This window comes from Camellia sinensis, chromosome 7, assembly GCF_055761805.1.
Source record: "Camellia sinensis isolate YWXY chromosome 7, ASM5576180v1, whole genome shotgun sequence".
Classification (NCBI taxonomy): domain Eukaryota; kingdom Viridiplantae; phylum Streptophyta; class Magnoliopsida; order Ericales; family Theaceae; genus Camellia; species Camellia sinensis.
In genome coordinates, this window is record NC_138967.1 from 52,300,711 (window position 1) to 52,312,619 (window position 11,909).

The window sequence follows — 11,909 nt, forward strand, 5'->3', positions numbered from 1 at the left end:
CTTAATGTTACCAAGTAACTGCAGCATAGAAGAAACCCACAAAGAAAACAGAGCCAAATATGAGTAAGAACCAGCCCCAAAAATCTTTGTCCTTGGAGGCAATAAATTGGGAGAAATTCCACATGCTTTCACCAAATCAGTTCTAAGACCTCAACAATAGAATGTCCATTTCAGCATATTCCCTTGCTACAACCAACACCATCTAACAACCTGTAGACACCCCATTTTTGACCGACCTTAAGACTCAGACGTCACCGATTGAGCGCTTGGTGATGTTGCATAATGTGCTTGTTCAGAAGTTTCAGAGTCGCGGCCGTGAGCCCTGCCTCCGGACTTCCGAACCCTCTTTTGTACTTTGCCTCGGTTTGCGAACCAGGCTCGGTTTTCTTTGTTTCTTTTCCTGAGGGAAGGGAGAGGTCCTGTAGACCATCTCTCGATGTCCGTAGGCTACATTTGGTGGCCGTAGGCCATTTTTCCCATTTCGGAGTTTGGTTTCCGGTTTTCGAAGCCGTCAGGCCGTGTGCCTCGGTTCGGGACCGCTTAACCATCTCCTTTTGCTCCAGTTTTTTGCATACTTCCTATTTTCTCCCTTTTGAGGGACACTGGGGTCTGAGGAACCCACTTCGTGGTCGAATACCATTTTCGGTGCTTAACAGCCCATTTTCGGGACCCCGAACTGCGCGTTTTGGTCCCCGAGCATTCGTTTTGCAACGGTTTTCGTTCATTTTTGGCAGGTACCTCTGTTTTATCACCGGGGAGGTCACTGAAGGGTGGAAGGCCAGCAATTGTTGCAGCAACCAGTTATACATCCTCCGACGCCCTCCGGCGCCCGTTTTTCGCACTTCCGGGCTAATGTTGAACACCTTGGGCCCATTTTCTCAAACTTTGAACCACATATTTGTGATGTACACACATGAGAGGACCCTAAAAGTTCATGGCCGGCCATTAATTCAACTTGACCCTTTTGACCCCCTCCTTCCGGGCTAATGTTGAACCCCTTGGACCCTTTTTCTTGAACTTTGAACCACATATTTGTGATGTACACACATGAGAGGACCCTAAAAGTTCATGGCCGGCCATTAATTCAACTTGACCCTTTTGACCCCCTCTTTCAGAGCTAATGTTGAACCCCTTGGACCCTCTTTCTTGGACTTTTAACCACATGGTTGTGTTGTACACACATAGGAGGATACCACCAGTTGGTGGCCGGCCAGAAAATCTGATTGACCCTTTTGACCCCTAGCCGGCCGGCTAGGGGGTGTGGCCGGCCGGCCACCTGCAGCAAAAGTACCAGGCCGGCCGTATTCCTTGCACTGTTCCCTTTACAGCTATGGAGCTTTATCCCCCAGAAAAGATCTTTATCCGGGGGATATTTTGTGGGGGAAAGTTTGTCTCATTTTCCCCCACCTTTACACCCCCTTGTTGGCCTATATAGCAAGCAAGCCTTGTAGTATTTTGGGGTTAGAAAACTTGACCTTCAAGCCTCCATACACAACTCCATCTCCATACCTCTCATTTCTTGAAAAATCTCTAAGTCCCTAACCACCATTTCTTCTACACCACCAAGCTCTACCACTACCACCTCATTTCCAGCAACAAGGAAGGTTTCTCAAAGGCCAAAGAAGCTGCAAATTGATCCAAGAAGCAACAAAAGTTTGAGTCTTCAAGGGTGAGTAGCTTTTCTTCACTTTGACCCTTTTTCTTGATCTATTTGTAAGCCCCACTTGCTTTTTGTTTCAAGCTCCGGCCCTAACTGAAAAGGGCCCTCTTTTGAGCTCATCTTCACTTTTCATTAAGGGCTCAACCCTGTTTGAGCCCTCCATAATACACTTGCTTCATTGATCCTCTTATATGTCATGATCTTGCATGCTATTTTTGGTCCATGATTAATCTGTTTTCGAACATGTTGTAAACTAATATTAGGCTTATTTTGAGCCCCTCTTCAACATTGAAGAAGGGCTCAACACCATTTGGGATTTCTATGTTGTACCTACCTTAATACTCCTCTTTTCTTCCCCATTCTTGCATGCAATGGCAGCCTACCATGCTTTTGTTTTCGGCCATTTTGCAGTTCTGAAAAAGTGCTTATTTTGGTCCATAGTTCATGTTTCATTTAGGTCCTTTCATGGTTTGGGACCTCCATAGGTTACTTCATGTTATATCTCTCTTTTATTCCCCATTCTTGCATGTTTAGTTAGCCTACCATGCTTTTGTTTTTGGCCACTTTACAGTTCTGGAAATAGTCCTATTTTGGCCCATTCTACATGTTTTATTAAGGGTCTTTGACTGTTTGGTGATTATTTTGCATACCTCATGTTATAGCCACTTTTGAGCCTCATTTTGCATCACACTTCTACCATGTTTGTATACTGATTTGAGGTCTGCCATATACTGTAAATGTTCATATTTTTGGTCCCTCTTCAGTGTTGTAGAAGGGAATTTTTCAGTTTGGGTTTTTCTTGTATCACTTGCTTCATTACCCCTCTCTTGGCCCCTATTCTTGCATGCTATTTTTGCCATACCTATGCTTGCTGTTTGGCCATGTTTATAACTGTGAAAGTGCCTTTTTTGGGACTGTCTAGCTTCTGTCTTTGCATTGCATGTCCATGTTGTGCATGTTTGGCATAGCTATAGGCCATTTCGGGTGCCTAAATTCGCATTTCGGGACAATTCCTTGCATTTCGTGTCATTTCGCCTCATTTCGGGACTGTTTTCCCCCATATTTTAGTGCTGAAATTCCATTAGAATGATTGCATGCCATTCCCATGTCATTTCATCACATTCTGTCATCGCCTCGGTTTGCGTGCCCGTGTGCACGCATTTCGAGGCACTTCATTTTCATCCGCCGGCATCCTATGTGAGTGTGGCTGAGGCTCACTCATGTTGGTATAAGCCCATATCATGTTTTCATGTCATTTCATCACATTCTGTCATCGCCTCGGTTTGCGTGCCCGTGTGCACGCATTTCGAGGCACTTCGTTTTCATCCGCCGGCATCCTATGTGAGTGTGGCTGAGGCTCACTCATGTTGGTATAAGCCCATATCATGTTTTCATGTCATTTCATCACATTCTGTCATCGCCTCGGTTTGCGTGCCCGTGTGCACGCATTTCGAGACACTTCGTTTTCATCCGCCGGCATCCTATGTGAGTGTGGCTGAGGCTCACTCATGTTGGTATAAGCCCATATCATGCCATTCCCATGTCATTTCATCACATTCTGTCATCGCCTCGGTTTGCGTGCCCGTGTGCACGCATTTCGAGGCACTTCGTTTTCATCCGCCGGCATCCTATGTGAGTGTGGCTGAGGCTCACTCATGTTGGTATAAGCCCATATCATGTTTTCATGTCATTTCATCACATTCTGTCATCGCCTCGATTTGCGTGCCAGTGGGCACGCATTTCGAGGCACCTCATTTTTATCCGCCGGCATCCTATGTGAGTGTGGCTGAGGCTCACTCATGTTGGTATAAACCCATATCATGTTTCCATGTCATTTCATTGCATTCTGTCATTACCTCGTTTTGCGTGCCCGTGTGCACGCATTTTGAGGCACCTCATTTTCATCAACCAGCTTCTTATGTGAGTGTGGCTGAGGCTCTCTCATGTTAGTATAAGTCCATGTTACCTTTTTCATGCCATTTTAGTCACTTGCATTACTTATACCATTGTCTCGATTTGCGTGCCCGTGTGCACGCACTTCGAGGCATCTCATTTTTATAGCATAGTGCATACTAGGTTGTATCTTAGATTGCATTCTGCCATTGTCTCGGTTTGCGTGCCCGTGTGCACGCACTTCGAGGCATCTCATTTTCATAGCATAGTGCATACTAGGTTGTATCTTAGATTGCATTCTGTCATTTTCTCGGTTTGCGTACTCGTGTGCACGCACTTCGAGGCATCTCATTTTCATAGCATAGTGCATACTAGGTTGTATCTTAGGTTGCATTCTGTCATTTTCTCGGTTTGCGTGCCCGTGTGCACGCATATTGAGGCATATCATTTTCATAGCATTGTGTATGTTAGGATTGTATCTTAGTTTCATTTCATGCATATCATGCATATTGCATTGTGTCCGGAATAGGAGTTAGCCCGGGCACGGGAAACGAGGTACATTTCGTACTCCGAGTGACGGAATGTGTCTCAATTCCCCAGTCACCGACACTCCGGATTATCCATGATGGAGTTAGGTTTTAGCTGTAGTTTCATGTGCATTCATCTTATATTGAGTTGTGCATTTCGACTCCTCGGCCATCATGCCTCGGTATGCGTAATTGGTGGCACGAGGATCGAGACATGCATATATCTGTGCAAATACATTGCTATGCCCCTTTCTTGCTCTCTGTTGCAGCAAAACGAAGAATCAGCAACCTTTCGGGGCTTGGCACGCATTTCAAGAACAGGTGTAAACAGAGGCTAATTGGGGCATTCCGGTGGATTTCCGCGCAAGACAATCCGGACATGCATCATCCATCAGAAGCAAGGCAGTCCCTGGCTTGCACGCCAGTTTTACTTGTTTTCTTAGTTAATTCGTTAATTAATTAGGATTTTGTAATATTTTGGACTGTAATATTCTTTTATTCGGGACTGTAATATTTGGACTGTATTATTTATTCGGACCCTCTGCGCGAGGGCACAACTGTAATAAGTGTGCGTGTGTGTGTTGTATGTCTTCCAACCCCACGTCTTTCTCCCTTTTATTTATCCGCTTATGATGGTTAGATTAGGGCATATTTCAATTAGCATACAGTATGATAGCATGTTCACATTCATTCATCAGTTTTGCATGCACCGGGCTCGGCGCATCATACTAATTGCATTGTACTTTCAATTCCAAATTGAATACATGATAGTTGTAGCATTTCATATACCATCTTAGAATAGCCGAGCCTGCTATAGTTGCATCTTTGCATGTGTTGCATTAGGCATTTCTGTATAATTAGGATCATGCATGATTTCTAATACAGTTTTTGTTTTGGCTTGGAGTACCAGGTAAGTTTTATGCTTTAGCATCCTTGCATGCGTGTGAGTGAATGCCATGAATAGCATGCTTACCATGAGGCTATGTGCTTATATGATATAACTGCCTGAATGCCTGTGGGTGAAGGTCGGGTTACTTAAATTGGAATAAATCATCAAATGTTTCAAGCCTACCTGCGGGTAGCAAACCATTTTCAAAAACAAACATGAAATGTTTCGTTCCAAATCAGGCGACCCGGTCTATATTTGTATGCTGTACGCATCACATAGTAACCTAGGCTAATAAACCGGAATAAGAACTCACAATGTTTTCAAAAATTGATATCATGGTTAGTAGAGGCCGGTCTATGACCGGGCGAGCGGGGGTGCTCACGAAGTGACCTTCCCCAATCGTACCCAAGTCCCCGAGCCGAGGCAACTTTGGTGATGACGGACACGTGGCCTTTTGGCACCGAGTCAGGGTTTCCTAAATTTCCCAAAATAAAATATTTAGGTGGCGACTCTGTATCTAGCAAAGCAGTCCATGTTTGGCACTTCTTTCAAAAATCAGTTTTCTCAAAAACGATTTACCGGATTTGGACTCTTTGGTTCAGATTAGGAGCCGTGACATTTAAGAGTCCGAGCTGTAGTGACCCCAAAATGAACAGAACGGGAGCTCACCCTCCCGGGAGCGTTCGGGGACGTCTACACAACCTATTCCCTAGATAACCATCACAGAATTCACCTAAATAATTTTTCCATGTCCTAAAAAATTATGATAGCAAGTTGTAAAGATGAGATATATATGGTTTTTGTTGTCCACTGAAAGTACTTTGGCACTGATTCATTATTCATAGAAGAAGGCTTCGAAGGATGTTTTGTACATATATATTACATTCTCATTGTTTTGTATGCATAAGTTGCAATCACACCCATATGTTTTGTATATATATATATTACGTTCTCATTGTTTATGCAGATTAAAATGGCTTTTTCTTCGGAGATGGACACTGAAATTCATGACCATGGTAAAAAGCTTCGAATGATGGAAAAGAATTTCAAGGCGATGATTTATGTGATTGTTTTCTGCATCATTTTGTACTTTATAATGTAAACTAGTTAAACATTTTGGTTTTGGGGAATTTTATGGATGTAATTATCGATGTACTGGACATGATGTAATTATGGATGTACTTATAGATGTACTGGACATGATGGATCAAGTATATATGTTATCTCTTCAATGTTGTTGTAGACGTCCCCAAACGCCCCGGGAGGATGAGTCCCGTTCTGTTCATTTGGGGTTCACTACAGTTCGGACTTTCAAATTGTCACGGTTCTAAATCTGAACCAAAGAGTCCAAATCCGGCAAATCGTTTTGAGAAAACAGATTTTGAAAGAAGTGCCAAACATGGACTGCTTTGCCAGATACAGAGTCGCCACCTAAATATTTTATTTTGGAGAAATTTAGGAAACCCTGACTCGTTTGCCTAAGGCCACGTGTCCGTCATCACCAAAGTTGCCTCGGCTCGGGAACTTGGGTACGATTGGGGAAGGTCACTTCATGAGCACCCCTGCTCGCCCGATCAAAGATCGGCCTCTACTAACCATGATATCTATTTTTGAAAACATTATGCGTTCTTATTCCGGTTATTAGCCTAGATTTACTATGTGATGCGCACAGCATACAAGTATAGACTGGATCGCCTGAATTGGAACAAAACATTTCATGTTTGTTTGTTTGTTTGAAAATGGTTTGATGGTGCTACTCACAAGTAGGCTAAGACGTGGATTTGCCACCCTCAGGTGGGCTTAGAAAAACATGATTTTGCCACTATCTAGTGGGCTTAAAACACACATTTGATGAATTGTTCCAATCCAAATAACCCAACCTTCACCCACAGGCATTCAGGCAGTTATATCACATAAGCAATTAGCCTCATGGTAAGCATGCTATTCATGGCAGTCACTCACACGCATGCAAGGATGCTAAAGCATAAAACTTACCGAGTACTCCAAGCCAAAACAGAAGCTAATTAGAAATCCATGCATGATCCTAATTATACAGAAATGTCTAATACAACACATGCAAAAATGCAACTATAGCAGGCTCGGCTATTCTAAACATGGCATATGAAATGCTACAGCTAACATGTATTCAACTGGGAATTGAAAATACAATGCAGTTAGTATGATGCGCCAAGCCTGGTGCACGCAAGACAGATGAATGAATGCAAACATACTATCATACTGTATGCTAATTGAAACATGCCCTAATCTAACCATCATAAGCGGGTAAATAAAAGGGAGAAAGACATGGGATTGGAAGACATACATCACACACACGCACACTTATTACAGTTGTGCCCTCGCTCGGAGGGTCCGAATAAATAATATACAGTCCCGAATAAATAATTACAGTCCAAATAATTACAAAACCCTAATTAATTAACAAATTAAATTAGGAAAGCAATAAATTGGCATGCAAGCCAAGGACTGCCTCAAATCTGCCCCGGATGATGAATGATGCATGCTCGGGTTGCCTTGTGAGGAGAATCCCTTGCGATGCCCCGGTTTGCCTCTGTTTGCAATTGTTCTTGGAATGCGTGCCAAGCTCCGGAAGGCTGTCGATTCTGATTTGCTGCAACAGAGAGCAACAAAGGGGCATGGCAAAGTATTTTCACATATGTATGCATGACTACTCTTCAAGGAGTGTAGTCCTCGATCCTCGTGCCACCAATCACGCATATCGATGCATGATGGCTGAGGAGTCAAATTGCACGACTCAATATGAAATGAATGCACATATAAACACAACAAAACCTAAACTCCATCATGGATAATCCGGAGTGTCAGTGACTGAAAATTGAGACACGTTCCGTCACTCAAAGTACGAAATGTCCCTCGTTTCCCGTGCTCGGGCTAACTCCTATCCCAAGCATAATGCAATATGCATGACATGCATGAATGCAACTAATATACAACCTAGCATGCACAATGCTATGAAATGGCATACACGATGCACGAGGTAACATGGCATACACAATGAGCTAACATACGGCCTAGCATACACAATGCTATGAAATGAAATGGCATACACAATGCAATATGGGCTTACACCAACGTAAGTGGACCTCAGCCGCACTCACATAGGAGGCCATAAGATGAAAAATGAGACACTTGAAATGCGTGCACACATGTACGCAAACCGATGACCGACCCTAAGGCACCAAATGCCACTCTAACAAGACATGGCAAGGCATGAAATATGGCATACTAGCATGCAAATTTCAGTAGCAAAATATGATGCAAAACGGCCCCAAAACATGGTAATATGGTACCCGATGCATGAAATGAGGCTCGAAACGCAAAACTAGGCACACGCAATGGCCTATAGCTATACAAAGAATGCATTATTCGAACATGAAGTGTGAAGACAGAATCAAGACAGTCCCAAAACAAGCATATTTACAGTTTTAAGAAAGGCCAAAAAGTGAACACAAATAGGGCTAAGTTAACATGCAAAAATGGCCCCAAAAGAGAGATAATGAGGCAAGTAGCATCTTCTGGCCCTAAATGGCCAAGAGCCCTTCAACAAAGTTGAAGAGGAGCTCAAAATGAAGCACTTTACAGTTTATAACAAGCCACAAATCTAAACACAAACAGGCCTAAAACATTGTGCAAGAAATGGGCCAAAAGGGAGACAAAGAAGCAAGTGATGGTTTCTGGTCTCAAACATAGGAGGGTCCTTCAACAAAGTTTAAGAGGGGCCCAAAAAATGGTATTTTACAGTTAGTGACCAAACCCAAAACAGTGCACATGCAAGCTAAAAATACTATGCAAAATAAGGCCTAAAAAGAGGTTTAAACACAAAGAGCAAAAATGGAGCTTCAAAAAGCAAAATTTCCTTGATAAAACATGAAGAGGGGATCAAAATAAGGCTATTTACAGTTCGTACCAGAGCCCAAAAATACAAGCACAAGGGGCTAACAAAACATGCAAAAATAAGGCCGAAAGAGGGATAAAGCGGCAAGTGACAAAAGGAAGCCTCAAACAGTGAAGATTCCTTCAACAATGTTTAAGAAGGGCTCAAAATAATCCACTTTACAGTTTATAACCAAGCTCAAAACAGTTTACAAATAGGCCTAAAATACTATGCAAGAAAGAGGCATACAAGAGAGGTAAAGAAGCAAGTGTAAAAAGGAAACCTCAAACAGGGAGAGACCCTTAAACAAACATGAAAACGAGCTCAAAATAATGCTATTTTCAGTTAGGGTCAGAGCCCAAATATGCAAGCAAGAGGAGCTAATATATTGAGCAAAAATAGGGCCAAAGAGAGGGATAGAAGACTTACCCTTGAAGACCAATGCTTCAACAACTCTTGGACCAAGTTTGGGAGCCCTTGACCTCTGGAAATGGCCTTGAAGGTGCTGGAATGGAGTGTGGATTGATTGGCTTGGAGATGGAGTAGAATGGATGTAGGATTTGAGAGGTTTTGAAGGTTGGAGTGTAGAGAGGGAGAGATGCAATGTAGGAGGCTTAAAGCAAATTTTGTAACCCTCAAAACACAGCTGGGGGGCCTGGATATATAGGCAAAAGAGGGGGGAAAAAGGGAGGGAATGGATTTCAAATTTTCCCCCAAAAGTGCAGCCCCCCGGATACACAATCTAGGGGGAAACAGAATACAGATTTGTAATGTACCAGAGGTGGGGATCATGGCCGGCCGGGTATTTAAGTTGCAGGTGGCTGGTCGGCCCTCCCCACGGCTGGCCGGCCAAGGGTCAAAAGGCTCAAGAAGTATTAGTGGCCAGCCACCCTAGATTGGTGGCCTCCCATGTGTGCACAACACAACCATGTGGTCAAAAACTGGAGAAAGTAAACTAGGAGAGAGAAAAGCCCACTTTTTGAAGGGGTTCAAAAGGGTCAAACACAATTACTGGCCGGCCATGTGATATTGGTGGCCTCCCAGGTGTGTACAACACAAATATGTGGTTTAGGGCTGGAAAAATTGGCCTTAGGGTGGTTAACATTGGCTTTCAAGTAAGAAAAACGGGCGACAGAGGGCGATGGAGGAATAAAACTGGTTGTCAGAACAATTACTGGCCTCCCACCCTTCTATGACCTCCTTATCAGTGAAAATAAGGTCTCCACCAAAAAATGAGCCCAAACCGATACAAAATGAAGGTTCGGGGGCCGAAACGCGCAGCCCGAGGCCCCGAAAACTGACTGTTAGGCACCGGAAGTGGTGTTCGACCACGAAGTTGGTCTCTCGAGCCACAGTGTCCCTCAAAAGGGAGCAAATAAGATACATGCCAAAAACCAGAGCAAACAGAGGTGGTTAAGCGGTCCCAAACCGAGGCACACGGCCAACGGCTCCGAAAAACCGGAAACCGGACTCCAAACGGGCAAAATGGCCTTACGACCATGAAACGTAGCCTACGGCCACTGAGAGATGATCTACGAGACCTCTCCCTCCCTTCGGGAAGAGAAAACAGAGAAAACGGAGCCTGGTTCGCAAACCGAGGCAAAGCATGAAAGAGTCCGGAAGTCCGGAAGCGAGGCTCGCGGCCGAGACTCTGAAACCTCTGAACGAGCACGATATGCAACATCACCAAACGCTCAATCGGTGACGTCTGAGTCTTAAGGTTAGTCAAAAATGGGGTGTCTACAGTTGCCATGAATTGAATGCCGTGTTCTCATGGATTGTGGATATATGTTGTCATTGTAAATTCAATTTTTTTATGTTGCTGTTGGACTTGTTCTGGAGCTGTTTTTTAACAATTTTAGGTTTGTTTTGGTCTTCCAATATATATGTTCAACATCATTTGAGCCAAAATGTCTGGCATACATGGATGCTCATTAGTTATAAGGGATGCTCTTGGCATGAATAGCTGCTTTAAAAGTTCCAGTGCTTATGAATGGCAATGGCAAGTTATCATTACATGAGTGCTATTTGTTACGAAATGGCTATCCAATTCAATAAAAAAGATCAGTATCTTACTGTAAATTGATTGGTAGTGTATGAGAAGATCACTTGTTGCTTTTTTTGAGCTTTGATTAGTATGATGAGGTGCCATTGATTTTTCATTGGACAGTGGCAAGCTTTCTTTAAGGCTAGCAAGGTTCCATGATTGGTCATACTAACTGAATAAGGATTAATAGATGACATTGAGGAAAATTGACTGCAACCACCAAAATTTGTCTTGTTTTAATTATTTTGTGACTTCGGTTAAGTTATAAATGTGAACAATAAAGGAAATACTATTTGTAGCTTTGTTTTTCTCCGTCTTCATAATTTTTTTTTTTAAAATCTTTCTAAGTTCAAACTATTTTTTGTGTGAAATTTTTTCATTTTTTATTAATTATATCAGAATAACAATTTTTATGAGATTTGTTTAATAGATCCCTAATGTTCATATTTTGGTGTCCTTTAGGACCCCTTGTTTTTGTCTTCCAATATAAAACCTTTTATATGAGCACTATACTTGATAAGATATTTTTTACTTTCATTTCATTCTATAGTGTAATAAAAAAAATCATCCATTCATGAACATCTAGAAAGAAATAATATATTCTAGAACTTAATTTCCATGCAATTTCACCATAAATAGCTATTAGTATAATAGCCAATTCTCCAGCAAAGCCATTACAAAGAAATATAAGAACAAATAAAAATCAAAATTGATAAACACAACCAATAAAAATAGAACTTCTCTATTTTATTGCAAGGGGGAAAAAAATGGTTACAATTAAAGCCTGAAAAGATTGAAAATAGAAAAAAAAAATGGTTACAATTAAAGCGTCAAACAGAACTTCTCCATTCCCCTTCCTGTCAATCCTCTGCTTTTCATCATCAACGGCAGCATCATTCTCCATCTTAAGCTTCTTGTAAAGCATGAAATTCCTAACTCCAATCGACTCAAAGTTACAAAAAACAAAAACAAATTCAAAA